General features: G+C 42.2%; 1 protein-coding gene across 7 annotated transcripts in view; it reads left to right on the forward strand.

Annotated features, from left to right (window-relative positions):
* The first annotated feature begins 4419 nt into the window (after positions 1-4419).
* LPAR1 (lysophosphatidic acid receptor 1) overlaps positions 4420-20449 on the forward strand; it is a 113890-nt gene continuing 97860 nt past the window's right edge. For 6 of the 7 annotated variants that reach the window (XR_008428466.1, XR_008428467.1, XM_053931500.1 and 3 more), the window contains exon 1: positions 4420-4506. The gene's annotated coding sequence lies outside the window, so the exon portion shown is untranslated. Of the gene's footprint in view, positions 4507-5045; positions 5072-20449 lie in introns of those variants that run through there. The other variant, XM_053931499.1, reaches the window with a different exon arrangement.

Below are 20449 nucleotides of genomic sequence, written 5' to 3' on the forward strand. Positions count from 1 at the left end.
CATATCTATTGGACCTTGCAGTTATATCCAAAGGGGCAGGTGCTGAAGCAATGGACCCAACAGCTGTTGCTGCACTAGCTGAAGGTAAAGGTTTCCTTGTTTCCCTGTATCCTCATTAGAAGGGGGATTTCAGTCATTTCATGGCAGACCAGAGCCCTGTGCTTGATGAAAAGACAAATTAGAACAGCATTCACTATCTAGTCATCCCTTAACACCCTATAAACAAAGTTTTTTTTCAACAACCTGTAAAACAGAAGGCTGAATAGCAGTGTTCTGGCAGCATAAACACAGAGCTTCCCTGAAACAGCAATGGTGACCCAGGCCCAGGCTCCAACGCAGGTGTTCCATAGAACTAAAGGACACATGGGATTGTTCAGTGCTGCAGCCATCCCATGGGATGGGAGATGCCTGCCCAGCCTTCCCCCCCCCACCACCTTCCCTCCATGGAACCTGCAGCCATCCCTGAGCCTGTGCTTACCACAAAACCATAGCTCCTCCTCACTGTCTCACCTCCCTCACCACAGTGAAGCCACAACCAATAGCTTCCGGGCCTCCCATTCAGGACCATCCTGGCAACCTTCTCCCCCAATGCATGCCCCAGACAAACCCCAGATGCTTCATACAGCCATTCGCTCTCTTTGATGCATCTCATGGCATGTAATTCGTAAGACTCTTAACAGTAACACAGAGGTTGATGGTTCTGAATGAGTTGTTACTGGATTAGTTACGTATGCACTGAATTCCTTTGCATCTCTGGCAGTAACTATCTGAAGCATCTTGCAAACCCTAGTCCAGTCATCTCAAGGCGACACAGGTGTTGAACATGCCAGGACAAACCCAAACCTTCTTTTATAAAGACCCGTGAGTCTTGATCACTTGGACAGACACTGCTCTTAATTCTGGTGCAGGCATTGTCTAAACAGCCTGATCTGACCTAGATTTTGCCATAGAGGCTATAAGAATCAACCATCTCCTCTGCTTTTGTGGATATAGTCCAAATCCTCAACATGCTCAGGCACCTATGGGCACTCATTTTTCCTTCAATCCTGGCCTTGCAGGCCTGCTGTTAGGGATTTGGCATGAGCAGAAAGCCATGAAGACTCAAAGCTTGGTTTCCAGGAGCATGATGGTCACATTCACTTTTCAGCAATCTGCTACTCTTCAGAAGGATGAGGATATCCTCAGGTCCAGACAACAGGAGACTGAATCAGGGGGAGACAGAGTTTCCATCGAAAAAGCTGCTCTTTTGCCTTGAGAACTTAGAGGTTTTAGAGGAGTTTGTGGCTCACAGAACATCATGCACTGCTGTTGCATCATAGCAGGAATCCCGAGAAGACTGAACCAAGGTAGAAGCACTGCCACAGAACAAAGATGACATAGCTGTATTGATAGGGATGCTTTCTTTCTGTGAGATTTCTGTGCGTCTGAAGTTTCTCTGGAAAACAGCACATTTTCTAACTGTAGGTAATGTTATTTGCACAGAGTCCTCTGCATCCTGTTCTGAACAGAGATCCCCAACATGTGAGCACTGGGCTTCAGAGAGTATGTATATAACAAATGAGCAAAAAGTCAAACTCCAGAGAGTGCTTTATTCTTTGTGAATTGTTGGAGCTGTTCTTTGTAATGTACACATGCTTTAGCAATCTGTGACTCACAGAAATTGTGGGACTCTAAGAAATAAAATCTGATCAATAAAAAGTGAAAATACTGTTCAAGGTCTCTAATTATTCCTATCTCAGATAGTGCTGAAGCTTGCCATTTTTTCCCACAGGAATTAGTAGTGATCACATTGAATGTTTTGTTCAAAGCATCCATTGCACTGAAAATTTCAGCACATTTCCAATCCAAAATGAAATTATTCACTGCTACCCACACCAGAGTATGCTGCTTGGAGAAATGACAGAGTGAAGAGACATCTTAAGTGTAAATTTCCAGAATTTTTTTAAATTAAAAACACCAGATGTACTTTCCAGGCCCAGACTGAAGAGGAATTAGATGTTTAACTTTTCTGGGTTTGTATGACTAATCTTGCAGCCACTCAGTTGAAACTTTATGAATGCTGAGAATGAAATATAGGTATATCAATGTCTGTGCATGTTAAGCATACTTATGATTTGAATCAATTCACTAAATTGAACACATGGAACTTACATGGTTTGTTCTGGAAACAGAAGTTTTTCCCGACTGAAGGATGTGAAAACTACTTCCCTATCTAATGCAATTCAGTACATCTGTGTGTGATTACATAAACATGTCTCAGACCACAGAGTCTCATAGCAAGTCTCATAGCAGTTACATTCATTAAACGTCAGACCATGTCATCTTCCCTGGACCTTCAATATTTGCCCATTTGTAAGATTTTCTGAATATTCTCTATATTTTCTATTTAAAGCAAGAGTGGCTGACTGAGAATTAATGACATTATCCTTGAATAAATGACAAGTCAATGTTTCAGGGCTGAGCAAGCATGCCTGAAGTCACTAACAGAAAACAAAAGACATGAAAAAAACTTACTGCTTCTCATCAGTTACTGAAAGAGAACTCAAAAATAATTTTCCTTAAAATGTTTGTGATCATTTTACCTTCATATAGTTCCATCTCATGCACAGATCAGCCTTTTCCCATGAGCTCAGGATGCTATTTTCTGCTATTTTCCTTCAGGGATCAGTAGCTAGAGTTGCTGCAGAGGACATCCTAACCAGTACTTTTTGAGTAACCATAGGGATGCTAAGCAGTGGTGATTTCCAATTTGCAGAGGTAGTAGCCCTTAGCAGCAAGCACAGTCTTACTGAAGAAGACTCCTGCATGCCTGAGGTTGTAGGTCTCACCCACAGAGATGTAAATCTTGTCAGATCACCCTTTGCTTGAAGCTTTGATTGCTTTCAAGTTAATCTTGGTTCTTACAGTGGTATCTGGGCAACTGGCTGAGGACAGGACAGATTTTGGAGACATGTACAGGCAGTTTGCATCCCAAAAAGATGAGTAGAATCTGGTTTATTATGAAGCTACAACAGATATGCTGCCACAGGACTAGAATAATCAGTTCTGCATTCTGAAGACCTGCTCTCTAATCAGTGCCTCATGTATGTCATCCTTTTTCTACCATCAGGAGAGGACACATGCAGTTTGAGCACATTGTTTCAAGACTGCAGTTGTCCAGCCCAGATGTGGCCTGTGCATAGGTGAGAAAACTAGTAAGACCTGTCACTTTAATTAGTGTATAGATGCTAAACCTTCCATTAGAGCTTGTAACAGAACAAGCTTTTTGGTCACCTCTTGAAAACACTTGGTAGCTTGCTTTGAACAGGTAGAAGATGAAATCCAGCACTTTCGGAAGTTAATAGCCTGCTGAGTACTTAAAAAAACTTTTAAGCTTGTTGATGTCTAGTCTCAGAGCAAAATTACAATGCTGAATACAAAAACAAGGTCTGTGTGGTGACAACTTCCTAAAGAGAAAGCATCTCACCAGCCATGACAGCAAGACCTGCTCTCACTGATGCCAAAACCTTTGTTAATAACCATACCTGTGATGCAGCAGATATTGCCAGTAGCTATAGCAGACAGTGTCATCACTGTGTTGATGGCACACAAGCAAAGATCAGACTTGGGAATTATCTCTGCTGCTTTCTGGTTGCTTAAGAAATGTGAGTGCTTTAAGTGGGCTTGGTGCTTCATAATAGGCTTTTGTGCTGCTGGAGGCACTGATGGCTTGCATAGCTGTAAATAACCTCCCTAGAAATCTCACTACAGGGGTTAGAAATGCTTAGCCATTTCAGCTACTGAACTCTAAGTGTTGTGCAACATGTCTTTTTACTTGATGCATGTACATGCAAAAGTGGCCTCTAGATGCTCCAGCAATCCAATGAAATCAGACTATTTCACAGTAAAAACTTGTGGAGGGCAGGGGGTGGGGAAGAAGAAGTCATTTGAACCTGGTTTTGTATAAAAAAATAGTTCTCCTAATCTGGAAAACTATCTGTTGTCCACCCCTGTCCCTTTCCAAGGATGAGTGCTCGGTGAACCTGCAAATTGACTATTCCTATGACTGGAGCTCCCAAACACCGACGTCGGCAAGAGATTCGAAAGTTTCACAGGACGAGAACTGTGGCTGCTCCAGAAACACCTGCACACCATCACCGCGCGGCTCGAACCCCCATGCCCTTGCCCGACGTAGCCTCCGCGGCCGGCCAGGCTCTCTTACGGAGAGTGAGCGGCCACAAGCCGGGCACGCGTGGGGTCCGCGGCGTGGGGCGGGGCGGGCACACCTGGGCCCCGCCCGGCGGAGGCGAGCAGGCGGAGCGGGGGCGGAGGGAACCCAACCCAGCCCAGCCCGTCCCATCCCGTCCCACTCCGCTTTACTCTACTTTACTCTACTCTGTCCCGTCCCTCCCCGTCCCACCCCTCATTCCTCCCTCCCTCCCCTCCCTCCTCCCTTCTCCCTCCCTCTGTGCGCGCCGGCGGCGGCGGCGCCGCGCTCCTCCAGCCGCGTCCGTGCAGCCCCGGCAGGTAAGCGCAGCGCGGCGGGCCCGGGGGGCGGAGCGGGGTGGGGGTCCCACAGTTCTCGCCCGCGAGAAGGTGCCCGCTTCCCATTCCCCGAGGGCTCCGTGTCCACGGCGCCCTTTGCCTCCTCTCTTTGGCTGTTTCTCTCGTGTTTCCGAACCTGGTCTACGTCCCACGGCGCAATTTGTCGGGGTCCTGTCCGGCGAAGGGCTCCTTCGGGATGGGCTCCAGTGTGTTCGAGGCGTCGCGTCAGGCTCCTATTCTTGCTGGACTAACGTCTCCGGGGCTGGCCTGAAATAACTGATGGGCACTTGTTTGATTAAGGAACACTAACAGGACTTACTTAGGATCTGCCCTCATATTTTTCTTTTTTCCTTTTTTTTTTCCCCTTTCCTCACCCCCTCCACCCCGAAATCTCTTTGGATTTATTTATACCAAATTAAGACAGGGGAAAAAGTCCTAGATAAAAAATGGTTGCCACCTCTCTCTCCTGACTTCCTCAGTCCTTCGGACGAAGAGCCTGCTCAAGTCCGATGGGAGCAGTGTCGGTGTATCCGTGGTGTTTACAAAGGTAAAGGACAGGGAGAAAATTAATGACAAGCATAAGGGTGTGATTTATTAGAGAAAGACCGGGAACGGGGGGGAGCAGGAGGGAAGCTAAAGGACAAAAGCCGTTAGCAAACTGAAGTGAGAAGACAGAGGTGGAACCAGAGGGACCAAGTTTCTTCCTCTCATTTATTTTCCTATGTTCTTTTAAAATAGCTCCACAGTGGGAACCACCCCAAAAAACTGCTTCCTATGGAAATATGTGAAAAATTTTCATTTTCACAAAAATGTTGGAATGTCTAAATTTAATTTTCTTGGAGATATCTCTGTGAAACAAGCTCACACCTTTATGATTTCAGTTGTCTGTGAATGTTAGAAGCTGCCTAAATTCCCTTTTTTTCCCATCCTTATTTGCTCCAGGTTTGGGTTAGTTTTCTGTGGTGTGTTTTTTTGTTTGTTTGTTTTTTAATTGTTGTTGTTTGCTTGGTTTTTTTTTTGTGTTTTTTTTTTGTTTTTTTTTTTTAAGTTTCAAGGTAAAGTAACTTGGGGGAAACTCTGTAGGCAGCTTGTGCTCTCAAAGTGTGGGGGAATTGGGGTAGCTGCAATCTTTTTGCTGGTAAGAACTGCTGCAACTCTTATCTTTTCAAAGAAAGTTTTTGCATGCTAGTTCAGGTTTGGTGTGTTGTACCATTTGGTCTAAAATGAATTACTCTCAGGTCTGGGAGTCGTGTTTCCATTTGGTGGCCAGGGCTGTGTGTTGTGCAGCCTGTTACTCTTGTGCGAGGATGGGCTATACTGCAGTACTAAAATAATATTTCTGGCAATTTCAGCAGTGGACTGAAGCAATACTCTGTGCGCACAGGCGTCAGTGAAGCTCTGCCCTGCAGCTTGCTATTACTGGCTATAGGCGTGCCGCATGTTTTTCCTTAACTGATATGGGCTCAGACTTACAAAGCAACTTGATAGGCCTGTGTTTTACTATTGTTTTTATTAAACATTAACCAAATAAAATTAAATGCTGTTTTGCTCCAGAATAGATTGACACTGTCTCATCCTGTGCAGTTGTACATGAATGGTGGTTGTTTTCTTTTTTGTACAGCAAATAACCAAGGAAATGTTATTTAGGAATACTAAAGCACTGCTGCATGATCAAGTGCTATCTTTATCACTCTCCATTACAGATCGCAGTAGTTAGACCCTTGGCTGCTATAAACCTTGTTCTGAGAACTTAGCAGTAGTGGTGCTGGTTGAAGAGAGGAAAACATTGGCTGGTGTCTGCTTTCTGTTCCTTTGCTCTTCAAAACAAATATTGAGGGTCAAAAGGTTAAACAGCTTTTGAGATAAAACACATGGAAAATGCAAAATTAAAGTAATGCTACACTGTGTACCCAGCTTTAATATGTGAACTCCATGTGTGAGTAACAGACAATCTTATCACTGTGACAAAAATACTTTATGGTCTTGTGGTTTTCATGGAAGACTGTAACTAAAATATAATTCCTTCTCTGCTTAAAAACAGGAAAAAATAAATATCTATCTTTATCTTGGTCTTATAGTGTCACACAGTTAAAGTCTTCGGGGAATCCAGGAGAGGTTGTTGAAGAAAGTGTTTTGCTCTGCTTTGTACTTACATGGGATTCGCTTTGATATCACTGTGATGAGCCCTTAATAACATGTTAATGGATAGTTAGCTGGTTTTCAGTGACCTATCCATATTGAGCTTGCCTTGTCTCATATTCAGAGGTTTAAATCAAAAGGCAAATAATTCTTCTGATCACTTTATTCCTTTGGAAGACCACGACCATCTTCCCTTTGAATACCCAGCAGTTTGAGCACTCTCAGAGGTGAACTGCCTTCTCCAGATGTCAGAAGAGCTGGCTTTGAGCACCTCTAGGTGGTGACCTGCCAGCACTTACTGAGCACTGTTGCTGTGTATCTGGCGTTTTTATCACATTGATGCAGAGAAAATTGAATGCAGCTCTTTTGCCATCAGGGCTGAGTGGGGATCTCTTCACAGGATATCGCTTACAGTCTTAGTAATGCTCAAGGATATGTGGAAGAATTTGAGAGTGGTAACCAGTACTGTGTGGTAGTTGTCCTTTTCACTGTTGTTTCCCTCACAAAATTAGAATTTGCTACGTAAGTGCAATTTCCCCCCTTTCAGAAAGAAAGTGCATGTAATTTAAGGGACACTTAAATTCAGCTTAAATCCATCTAAATGGGATATTTGAAGAGCTCCTGCTACACATAATGCCAGGGGAAAGATGCATACAACTGTTTTACTGAAAGAAGAATAGAGCAACCAATATTTTATCCCTCCAGCATCTTTAGTTATTGGATTAGTTCTTTATATGTTGTGCATTTCACTGGTTCATCTTTCACAATGGGCTGTATTATTTTTTCTATCAGTTTAGTAGAGTGAAAAGAAAACCAACTTTTAAGAAAATAAAGTGTGTCTTTTTCCATCTTCTCATGTCATTTTCTTTAAGATTGCTTCCATTTAGGTATGGTCCTCATTTGTTGCCTTAGGAGTTCTGGTAATTTGAAAGGAGAACACTGCTTTCCAGAAATGATCATGAGGGACTTGAGGCAGTAATGGCTTCAACTGGCAGTGGTTATATAGCATCTGATGTGTTTTTGACTTTTCCAGGTGTCACAAGGTGTTACTGTAGAGATGTGGCACTCCTCAGCAGTGCTGCATTAGGGCTGAACTTACACACTTCATGTTTTCCCCCATGTGTTTTTCTTCACAGCTAAAGCAGAAGCTTAAGGTTTCATCCATGGCCCATAAATGTCAATGGCAAAACCTATATTGGCACTGAATGACTTTGGATCGGGTGCAAGGCTGATGGGTTGCTTTGACAGAAATACAAAATTATTCCCAGGGCAGAAGAAAGTTCTGTCAAGGAAATGAGAGCTGCTGTTCTACTTACATGTCAGGGAACTTGAATTTTGGTTTTCTTCATTTATATTTCAAGCTTAGTTTCTTTGAAATATGTAGAAGTATTGCCTGTGCGATCTTGCACTTTCATTGATATATTGGTATATATGACAGTGAACCTCTGAATGTCTAGTACCTTGGTTAGGTTTTTGTTGAAAGTAGGGGAGAATTCTGAGAAGTGCCTGTCTTTGTGTACCCAGACCTCTCCTTCACTCCTCCATTGGTGTTTCTTGACTGCCTGACACACTTTCCATACTCCCAAGCTGATTAACAACACACCTGGCTTGCAAAATCTTGGTAATTGTTTGGATGAAGGTTGTACTCTAGGATCAGTTTTCATTTTTTAATGACTGGTGTCTCTAATTGTTGAAATAATGTTTCTATTTATGCAAATTGAGCACCAGAAAAGAAAAAAGCCTAAGTACTGGTGCTGGTTTGGGTAATATATGTGTGTCCCCATCTCACATGCAACTCCATGACCATGGCATTTCTCTTATAAGCTCTTGACAAACAATTTTGAGGTGGTTAAGGCATTGCATTTCTCTATAGAGGAACAATAGCCTAGCTTGGATTAGTGCAAAGTGACCAGAATTTTCTGATAGGCACAGCCTGGAATAGTTTGTGGACCATGTTTTTTTGGGTTCTGTCCTGATTTCCTGCTGGATCTGGGTCCTTCTTGACCCAGATACTGTCTTGATACCCCGATACAGGCAGTTAGGTTAGTGCACATAAAGAGTGGAGCACTGGTGCCTTTACCCCAGAAGTAAAGAAGTATTTCTTCTTAAAAAGAAAGTGAATCTTCTCCCTTTGCTTCTGGCAGGCAAAAACAGCCACAGACTTGTGGGGCTGCTGTGGTTCAAGGAGTCTGGGTAAGGCATGCCCACCCCTGGCAGCAGCACAGCCGGAGAGAGAGAACCACATCCCTCCTCCTCAAGCCACTCCTAGGATAATAGCCTGGACAAGTTCTAGCCTGGGGTGTGTAAAGTGTTTTGCTTTCCAAGTGCCTTGAAGATTTGTTTTGGTGGACATTGTGATGGATAATGGCCTGGCTGCTGGGGAAACAGGAGCAAAGCATTGTGCCTTACTGTTTCCCACTCATACATTGTAGTGTGGTCTGCTGCTGAAATGATGTAGGTGTTGATCAATGGCACAAGAAATGCCTTCAGTTGCAAAAGTGAGGAGGCAGGATCACTTTTAGAAGGAAAAATATTTTGGGAGTACAGATACGTATTGCAGAGAACTATATGTAGACTTTTGTGCAAACTGTTAACTTGAAAGGCATTGGAACGGCTTTTTTTTTTGGCTTCCATGTGATATACTCTAGATAAAATTTAGAGGTCCTCTCATTTTCTTTTCAAAAATACAAAGGTGATAAATATGAGAGACCAATATTATCTTTCTGGTTTTGCTTCTCTTGTGACTAAGAGGCCAACACCTCCTGAAGTGGATTTTTGAAACTCCTGAAAAAAATGTCTATGAGTTTGATAGTCATGTATGATAATTCTCAGTTTGGTGCAGGCCTCATGTTGCCATATTACAGACCATTCTGGCTTTTCTGTAGGAGTTTACATGTCACAGTGACTTTGGGGTAGGAATGGATTTCACAGGCACTTAATGCAGTGCATCCATTTCTTTGCCAGCTAGAAAACGTATTGCATATTGCAGTGCTTGCAGGAGCAAGCCTGAAAGCATTGGATTGACATCAAAGGCAAGATGTTTCTGTACAGAATGCTGGAGATTGTAAGAAGGGTAAAAATCTGGCAAAGGAAATGCCCCTTTCCCTCCCTCCTCCCATATTTTTAGAGTGTGTACGGCAGATATGAAATGGTGCTGGTACATTATTAATGGGAACAGAAGTTTTTTCTTAGAAGTTTTTTTTTTGCCATTTGAGGATGATTATTTTCACCCTGGGTGGAAAAATATAGCTAAAGTAGTATCCATTTTTTATTAAGAAGAAGTTAGCTACAGCAATAAATGTTGGATGAATATTGAATGTTTACAACATAGAGAAATTTGTATCTTCTTTGAGTAAGTGGGTGATTATTTAATAGCAGAACATGAACTCTAGCAAAGACTTACTGGAATCCAAGCAGAGAAGAGAGATGCTGTACAGGTCATACCTGTTTTTAAGGTGGTAATACTTCAGGTTGGTGTTTGTAGGAAAGGAGAAAGACTGATAAATTCTCAAGCTTTCATAGCTACATAGCTTTCAAGTGTGGCAAGTGTTATTTTGTCTGCTGTGAAGGGGTTTTGATAAAGGGACTGTAGACACTGGATTTCACTAAATATTTAGTCTTTGATAGTGCAGTCTGTTTTTGACCTGTAGTGGTTGTCAGATCAAGGGAAATGGGGTGGCATTTTATAGCTGCAGTGTCTGAAGGACAGAGGACAGTGTGCCTCACCCAGCCAGGATGTGGGTGTCCATAGCCAGGGTGTTTGTGCAGAAGAAAACTCAAGTTTGTTTGCTGCTCCATTCTGAATCAGCTTTGCTGGTGTCAAGTGAGGTGCAAGGGCTGAAGGAGGGGTGGAAGGTTCTGGGGGTGCCACCAGTGCAACAGTCACTGTCCCTTCAGCTCACAACACAGAAGCCCAGTGGGTGGTGAGCACCCCTACCCTCCTGCTGCTTTGGATCAAGGACAAGCAAATTGTCAGTGTGGCACCAGCTGCAGCTCCTGCCAGTTGGATGGCTGGTGGCAGGAGACCTCAGAGGAGGACTGCAGGTTGGTACCTCAAGCCAATGACAGTTTCAGGAAAAGGTCACCTTGCTTCTAGGTGTTGCCTTGCACTGGGAGGGACTGTGGTGGTCATTATCATTATTATGGTCAGTATTTTTTTTTTGTTTGTTTGTTTGTTTGTGAGCCTGCATTAGGTGCTCACTGACTGTCTTGATGGGATCTGTTTTCTTGTGGTTACTGTGTTTTTTACAATCTCTTACTGCAGTGGTGTCGCTTCTTGAGTCCTGGAGCTTTCAAGGTTTCATGGTTGTGTTACTAACCATTTTTGCAGTTACTTGTAACCAGATGTGAAGCAGCAAAGGGTGGCAGTGTGTATGTGTGCTTGATATTCTGTCTGGACACTTCTGAGCTCTTTCATTGATACTCCAGCTAATATAAGTAATTTGTGCACTCTTGTGCATAATTGAATTGTTGTTTCAATGTCTGTTGTGACAAGTGTGTTTTCAGTGATTGTCTGTAGAGACTGGATCAGTAGTTTTACAAGATATGTACAGTCCTCTTATGAGTTGCACTGGAAAGTGTTTCATGAGGTAGTGAAGCTGTAATGTAGGATGTAAAGGGGAAATTTGGCTACTTTGCCTAAGGTTGTGCTTATCAGAGTAAACTTTGTGGCATGTTTCTGTAGTTGCATGCTAACTTTGAATATATAAAACTAATTATTGAAGTAAAAAGCGTTTGGGAAATTGGTAGGGGAATGTTAGAGAAGTATAAATTCAGACTGATAATGATAAGCTTGTCAATCCCAAAGGAGAGTAAAATGCAGTAAGGTCTGTATTACTACTGTGTTGCGTGTCAGTGACTATTGCACTTGGAAGATGTCTTTGCAAATGTGTACACAGCCTGGTAAAGTCTTGTGTGTTGTACTGGCGAAGTATTAGTACAGGAGAATAGCCTGAACATTCCCTGCGTCCATCTGAGAATGTCTCCAGGAATTTCTGTCTTGTCAGGATGAACCCCCCAGCTTGTAAGAGCATGATGACCTGTGCGTCACAGTGACACTGGGATATACTAGGAGTGGTGTTTGAGCAGATGTTAATCACCCACATAAGCATTAGATTTGCTTGAGGAGCAAAGCCTGTGCTTTCAGTGAAGAATTCATTGGGATTTTCAGCTGTTTCTATCTACGTGTCTCCCTATTTGTTGTTACATTCCTGCAGACACAAGTCCAGTGCATCAATAGGTCATTGCCTCTTCATTCCTCTTGCCAAGGAAATGGAATTCACAAATTGTTTTCCTGAGATACTGCAGTGGGACAAACAACTTCAGGGAAATGGATGTGTGGATAGGTACCTAGCAGTCAAGGAGTATCATCCTGAATGTGACTTATACTTGAAAGATACCGTTATAAATGTCTATCGAGTTTATTGGTCTTTCTGTCTTTCCTTTCCCTTTCTGTTCCTCCCAAAAATGTGTCATATGTGGAGAGCAATTCTGTGGAAATGAGCCAGGTATCTTTGAGCTGCCCTGGGCATGGTTTCTGCAAAGGGCTTTGAGAGTTGTCCCAATGTAGCTAGCAACATTACAGGATTGTTTTGCTCCTCCTAAATATTTTGATGGAAGTACTAAAAACTTTACCTTAGAGCAGTGTATTTCCCTGTCCAAAAGCCTTGCAAACAAAAGAAGACTTTTCTGAATTAGTATTTGCTTCCCATGTCTTTTAGCTTCTTGTTTACAGTAGTTACAGTGTCCTATTTCAAAAGCCCATGCTAGTGGGACTGGAAACTGGCTGAGACTTCAGGGTATTACTGTAATCAGAACAATCCTGGTATTAATGAATGGACTAAAAATGTGTCTTTAGAATTATTCAATTTTGCAAACAGTTGATAGGAGTACCATAGGTTAATGCCTGCTTTTCCAAGAAGTACAGTGTGTTTCTGTCTCCTACCTTGGATTGCTTAAGTTTCACATGCAAAAGCATCCTAGAAGGTTCAGCCTAGAGGAAAAAAAGTCAGGGGGAGATATGCAAGCTGATGACAATCTGATGACAGGAGGGAATTACATGATTGCAGAAAACATAAATGTCTTAAAAATAATATGCCTGAGCAAAGGCTTATGCCATGATCCTGCATATTTCCTTCCCCAACATCTCTTCCACAAAGTTTCTTGCCATCAGTTGCACAGATTTTTATGACCAGTTTCTGTTTGAGAGACTTGTTTACAGCCTTTTCAGTTCTTCTTTCTAAATTGTTCCTAATATGCTATGAATATTAGGAGGGGATCTGTGTGGGGGTCTTCGGTATAATTTGGTAAAAGTAACTGAAAACAGTTAGTTTTTCCCTCAGAAAGTGGCACAAAAATATAGGAACAGTTTTGGCAAAGAAGCCACACCCTGCTCCTTTGTGCGTCAAGGGGGAGGGGGGTGGGGTGGAAATACTGACTTTTCTTGGAGCTCCCAAGATGAGGTGACATTTCTTAGTTGGTAGGAAACCCGAATGTGCACTTGCCATGCATCTGCCTCTTGCAATTGCACCAGAAGTCATTCTGTGCTCTGTATATTCCTCTGACCGTTCCCCTTGTGGTTTGATTAACTTTCCTCCCAAGACCCTGCAAGTGTCATCTGCTTGTATAAGCTGTGTCTCCACTAGAGGGGGGGTGCCAGTATTGCTGCAGTGGGAAATGTTGAGGATTTGGTAAGTTGTGGTGCTTTACTCTTCCTTCTCGCCTGGCAGTGTTGCACATTGGGTTAAGTGGAGTATTCTTGTGAGGAAGGCTGCTGTAAGACTGAAGGCAGCAGCTGACCAAGTAGTAGGCGTTGGGTTATTCCAAAACACTGTCAGTTCTGCCAGCATGCCATAGTGCTTTTTTGTATAGAATTATAGACTGATTTGGGTTGGAAGGGACCCAAAGGATCAGCTAGGTCCCAAGTCCCTACCACAGACAGAAACACTTTCCACTAGACCAGGTTGCTCAAAGTGCTGTGCAGCATAACCTTGAAGAGTTCCAGGGATTGAGGTATCCACAGCTTCTCTGGGCAACCTGTTCCAGTGTCTCATTACTCTCACACTAAATAATTTATTCCTAATATTAATCAATATATACCATCTTTCTGGTCAATTACCCCCTGTCCTATCACTACATACACATATGCCTTTCAGCTTTTTTTATATGCCCTCTTTAGATATTGAAAGGTGCTATAAGGCCTTCCCAGAACCTTGACTTCTCCAGTCTGAACAACCCCACTCTCTCAGCCTGTCTTCGTAAGAGAGCTGCCTCAGCCTTCTGATCATTTCTATGGCACTCTCTGCACTTGCTCTTTCTTCTGTTCAGAGATCCAGAGCTGGATGCAGTACTCCAGGGAGGATCTCCTGGGAGGGGAGTATGAGGTTGGTTACTTAAGAGAAGCCACTCAGTAGTGGGAGGCTGAAAATCAGACCCAGCATGCCTAAGTGGGCTGTGTCAGGGATGAGAATAGCTGTGCATGGGCCTCAAGCTTTGGTGTCATAGACACAGCTGGTGTGTGCAATTGTGGGATGCCTAAAAAGTCTGGTTTGTGGGCGGATTTCAGTACATTCTCCTTTTGTGGCCTGGATCCCTTGAACTTCTTAGTTTATTTGTGCGGTCACAAAAAATGTCTTAGTGGTTCCCAAGTAATGCTTTATGGCTTATGCTTTTGTTACAAAACTGTCTGAAGGAGACTTTGAATTGTGTATGCCTTTAAAGTCTGTACCCATGCTCATGTGCACCAAGTTCCAACAGAAGAGCTGGAGGCAAACTGCTAGTTAGTTCTTGTTTTCTTTTTTCTTTACAAATAATCCATTGATACTGAGTTGTGCTTTTGTCCAGTAGGATTGTTTTTTTTGCCTTTCTTAATCCTTAAAAGATATGCAAAAGGAGTTTAAAAATGGTGAGACAGACTAGATAGTGCTTGGACACTAGCCTTTCTGTCATCATATAGGGTGGAGTTTTTTTGATTTTGTTCTGCTGTTATATCAACTCCATTCTGCCTCCTGGCTTTCTGTTTTCACTTGAATTTGTGGCATCTCTCAAATATTCTGTTTGAATATTTGTTGTTTCTGTTGGGCATTGTATATATTGAGGACCTAGTCAGAGAAGCTGAATAATTACTGAAGTATGGTGTGAACTTACAACAGCCTACTTAATTCATGTGACCTCTTGCATGCATTAAGAGCCTGTCTGCTAAACACAACTCAGAGTTAATCCAAGTCAATTCTTAAAGTGAATTAGTCAAGCTGTGAGCTAATGCTCTGTATTTACCTTCTTGTTCAGATAAGCAGCAGCCTAAGTTGCTTTAAACTTCACTTGATAGTTGAAAGGGGAAGGGTCAGAGGGAAAGGTGATGAAATCTTGGTGTTTTCTTCATATCTCTCATTTAAGGGCATATTTCAGTATTGCTTTGCATTTATAAATCTTGAATTCATAGAATGACCAGCATAAGCTACCCAAGGCCAAAAGCCAGTACTCTGCTGCGGTTCTCTACTAAGCATCCCTGACAGAGCCTGCTGCTTACTCTCAGGGTATTTTGCAGAGTGTGTTACTTCTTGATCATCCATTAAAACTATTCCGCAAAGAGTCCAAACAGTTGAGTTGGCATACTGTAAACAGAAGGGGCCATGATGCAGACTGTGAGGACTAAGAAGCCCTGTTGACCTCTGCCAAGAAACTAGTAACCAGTCCAATTTTACAGCAGGGATTCACAAATTCTGAGTGTATTGTTCTGAGCACATCAGATACTTGCATGATGGACAAGAAGTAATTCCCTTTCATTTGTCAACATCAGGATTTTTGTTGTCTTGAGCTACTGGGTTTGCTCCCCTCCATTTTGACAAGATCAAAGGTAAGATCTTATTTCTGGGTCACTGCTGTCTGTCTGATAAGTTTGTTTGTGGCCTTGGGAAAGAGCAGTGACTTGTTAATTCTAAGTTGTTTCACACTTCAGGTTAACTTTGCAAAATACAGCACTGCAGAAAGTGTCTGGAGAACAGTCAGATGAATCCATGCAGATGTTTCTGAACAGTCAGTTGAACCAATGCATAAATATTTCTGAAGGAGCATGACTGTTATTTGTGGTTTGAGGGATTGATAAATAGTTCCTGTGTCTGCATTAGTGGTAGCCTGAACCATGTTAAGCTATTGCCTTACAGTCTTAAATGTATTGAGTGAGTGGGGGTAATAGTTGGCAAATTTCTATTTCAGATAAACTAAATTAAACTCCTGTTTGTGTATCATTGGTCATGGTGCATGTAGGTCTTTATTGAGGTGGTGCCTCTTTAATTTGCGATTTGGGGTTTGGCATGCTTAATTATGAACTTCCTTGGCTTCAGCATTTCCAGATTATTGTATTTTATGGTGGCTTATTCTGCCTGAAGATTGAACATCTGTTTTGTGGATGTGGGGTAAAAAGGAAGTATTCGTTTTAAGGCTGGCCCCCCTCAAAGCTGTTTAGAGAATTGTGACATTTTGTTATCATCCAGATGTTTTTTTTAATCCAGCAAAAGGATATTGCCTGAATGTTTAAATACAAACTTGTTTCAGAAGAGTGCCGGCCTATTACTAGTTTTCTGAGTTTAAAACAAAAGGTGGAGTTTACAAATGTACAAATGGTGGAATTTACAAATGGAGTCTCCGTTGCTGATCTATAGAAGTGTTGAATTTCATCACTTTGTTATTTCTTCTTGGAATCAAATATTAAAATTCTTTTTGTAAGTTGTTCAGAAGATTAAGTTCTTGTATAGGCTGCCCTGGGATCCGGTCCAGCAGGGTGGCCCACAACTGGCTAATCCGCAGGTGCCCAGATAGTTATGGATAGCTCAACCAGAGAAACAGGAGGATGCTCAGGCTGCTGTGTTCCACAAGGGTTTATTGTAGGAGAGGCAGAGGGCGAGGGAGGTAGGAGAGGTGCAGGGAGACAACCACTCAGAAAGGAAGCAGACTCTGAGAGCCCCGAGGGAAGGCAGGGCTAGGATATTTAACAGTGGAGGGGGTAGGAGTGGTTGGGGTACAAACGAGCAAATAGGAGAAAGGCCAAGGGGAGGAACAAGGATGGAGTAATGTACACGGAACCAATGGAGAAAGGGGAAAAGAGTGGTTTTACAGAAAGAACCAATAGGGGTAACGAGAACAATGAACCTTTTAGAACAGGGGAGTATAACAGCTGTTGATTGACATGTACCAGGGAGGGTACAGCATCTGATGGACAAGTCCTCTTATACTTGTGTAGCTTCCCATGGCAGCTCAGGGGCCCCTCCCACATTCTTGTGCTTTTTCTGCTAAGGAGTGATAGTTTGGAGAAAAGAATCCTGATTTCTAATGTAGTGATTTATACCTCACTAGAATCATAATCATATAATGGCTTGGAAAGGACCTTAAAAGCATCTAGTTGCACACTCCCTGCCATGGACAGGGGCGTTTTCCCTAGACCAGGTTGCTCAAAGCTCCATCCAGCCTGACCTTAAACACTTCCAGGGATGGGGCATCCACACCTTCCCTGGCAACAAGGATTTCTTCCTAATATGTAATCTAAATCTACTCTCTCTCAGTTTTAATTCATTCCTCCTCCTCCTGTCTCTACATGGTCTTGTAAAACATCCCTCTATCTTTCTTGAAGGCTTCCTTCAGGTCCTCGTAGGCTGCAATTTGGTCACCCTGCAGCCTTCTCTCTTCCCAGCCGAACAATCCCAATTCCCTTGACTTTTCCTATAGGAAAAGCTACATCTCTCTAAACATCTCCTCTGGACTCAGTCTAACAGGTCCGTGTCCTCCCTGTGCTGGGACCCCAAAACTGGATGCAGGGTTCCAGGTGGGGTCTCACCAGAGCGGATCACAGGAACAGTATCCCCTCCCCTTCTGGCCACGCTGCTTTGGATGCAGCCCAGAACACGTTTGGCTTTCTGGTCTGGGAGTGTCCATGGCTGGGTCATGTCCAGCTTCCCACCCACCAGCACCCCCCAGTCTTCAAGCAGGGCTGCTCTTGATCTGTTCATTCCCCAGCCTGTGTTGATACTGGGAGTGTCCTGACCCAGGTGCAGCACCTTGTTCCTGGTCTTGTTAAATCTCATGAGATTTCCATAGGCTCACTTCTCAAACTTGTTCAGGTCCCTCTGGATGACATCCTGACCTTCAGGTATGTCAAAAGCACCACTGAACTTGGTGTCATCTGCAAATTTGCTGAGGGCACACTCTATCCCTGCAGCTATGTCATTAATAAAATTGATACAAAATCCTTTGCCCACTATTATCTTCTTGAATTATATTAATTAAAAAAAAAAAAAAGAGAATGTATTTTGAGCCAAATTCTGTCCACTACTCTTGCAATTCCAGTGTTCAGAATAATTTTAATGAGCAGCTCCTTCCTCTGTCACTTTTTCTCTCTCTTTTTATTTTTCTTTTTAATAACAGAAGAGATGGAAGAGAACAAAAGCATGCACCATACTTTCTTTTACACACAAACGTGCACAGTGCACACAGTGCTGGCAACAGTTAATAATGTATATTAAATTATGAGCTATCTATGGTTACTTTGAACTTTTCTGCCTCTTCATTAACTAGTTCAAATTTCTTATCTGTCAGTAGAAATAAACAATTCTAAAAGAGTTTCAGAAACTGCTTTGAAATTACTTCTTTTCAGAGTATTTGGCACTATAGATGTCAGTATGATGAAAGTGTATATTTTGAAAATACAGTCACATGACAGCAGCTTCATTGTGATTGTGCTATGAGAGACCATCCATATTGTAGTAACTTGTTTACATAAACCTGAGCAGTTTGGCATTATTCTCCTGGAGTTGGTGTCTAGCTGTATTTTTCCTCTTTATTTTCTTGTGATTCTGGAAGATTGAAGTAGGGAGAAAATGTTGAAATCAGATGATTGCATGAATTATTACTCTGAAATCTTCCTAGTTCTTTAAGTTGCTTGAAATGCAAAAATTAAAAATTCACTTTCAGAGATATTTTACTGTTCTGGTATTTACAAATTAAAAAAACATTATGGAGCTGCTGCTGCAAGCTGTTTCTTGAAGATGGTGCTGTGGCTAGCAGAGATGTTTTAAAGCAATTTTTGCATGTCTGTGTGTTTGGTGTGATTATTTTACACTGACCTGTTCATTGTGTTGAAGAAGCTCTTAATACATCCCAAGAGACATGCATCTACCAGCCAGCATCCCTTGCATTAAGGCAGATGCTCACTCTTTTCCTCCAGAGAGTAGCAAGTTCTCCAGCCTTAATGAGTGGCAAAGGAAGAATCATCTCTAAGCAATTCCTAACAAGCAAACACTTATGTAAGTCATTAGAAGAAGCTAGATAATTACTGAAATAATTCTAGAGGTGCTGAATAGTAATGGGAAGGCAGACTGATGTGTTGGCTTTAAAGGGCTAATTGCAGGAAAATGAGAACTGAGGAAGCCATGCAGAACTTTTTTTGAATTTTCAGACAAAGCTCTGCTTTTCAGAGAAGTACAAGGCTCCAAGAGAAGATGAGGTATCATTCTGGGTTTAAAAACCAGCAACAAAATGCTCCCCAAGAGATGGGTGTGGAATAGATACAATATGGAAATAATAAGGAAAGGAGGTTTAGCAAGTGAGAGAATTGCACAGGATGGTGCAAACTGACCTAGGTCAGGGAAGTATGGAAAGGATTCTGCAAAAAGACAACTACATTAAATAAATGGAAATTTTGTCTGACTGCAAATGAGATTAAGAGCCTCAATCTGTAGCAGAGAAAAAGGTATCCTGTGTTTAGCAAGGAAAAGGAGTATGATTCAGTTTTTGAGAGCACAGTCATGACAGTTCTAGCAAAAAAAAAAGTTGAGATGTTAATAGAAAATTAGAAGTGTGCCTCTTTTTTTATTTTTTCCTTATTTTGGTAAATTTTTCTTCATCAGTATGCAGAGAAACTTGGTGGATTAGCCTCTGCTGATGTGAGTCCAGTTTGTATCATAACTGACATGACTTAGGGTGAATGTGTTCATGACTTCACATGTTACAATGCCAAATCCTATGGGTTTGTCTTTTCAAAGTATGCTTTCTGTCACTTAATAAAATGTGACATTTTCTTTTCCCTCCAAAACCCAAAAGTAACAAAATACACAACTCCAAGACAAAAACAATTCCTGACAGAATGAACAGCTTGTAATTTTGGGACTAATCTACTCACTTAAGATCATCTGGAGGTCCTTTCTGGGGGGGAACCTCAGAGCATGTAAAGGAGAAAGTTAGACATGTGTAGTTTAATTACAGTCTCTTGAGTTGTCTGCCCTTTGGTGGAACCCAGTGCATGACTGTGGTCAGTCTGCCTTTGTCATCCTCAGAAGGAGTATGGGGCAAATTAGAGTGGCATATGGAAAAGATTACCCTGCAAGGTAAAGGCTTGAAGATATTATACTATCTACTGGTTTGTTTGGTCATTTTCATTGAAAATCTGTGAAGAGAGGTTTCTGTCCTTTTATACATTCAGATTGCTCTTCTGCTTTTATTTGGGGATGTGGGCAGGCTCTCTAACCTTGCCTTGGTGGTGTCACTGTAAAGGTATCTTTACTGAACCATGTTGTTTGTGAGCAGCTGCGTGATGACACTATTTTGTTGTTGTAAATTAATTCACTGCATGATAAATGATTAAGGTGACAGGTTATTTCCCTAATCTTACAGAGGGGAAAGAGGACAGTTTCACACCACACTCCCTCTACAGAGTTTGTGAAACTATTTAGCTTGGTTAAGGAGACTCCACCTGGGGTGTCTTTGCTAAACTTGCAGGCTCTATTCTGTCACAGGAAGC

Source organism: Vidua chalybeata, chromosome Z (genome assembly GCF_026979565.1).
Source record: "Vidua chalybeata isolate OUT-0048 chromosome Z, bVidCha1 merged haplotype, whole genome shotgun sequence".
Taxonomy (NCBI): Eukaryota; Metazoa; Chordata; class Aves; order Passeriformes; family Viduidae; genus Vidua; species Vidua chalybeata.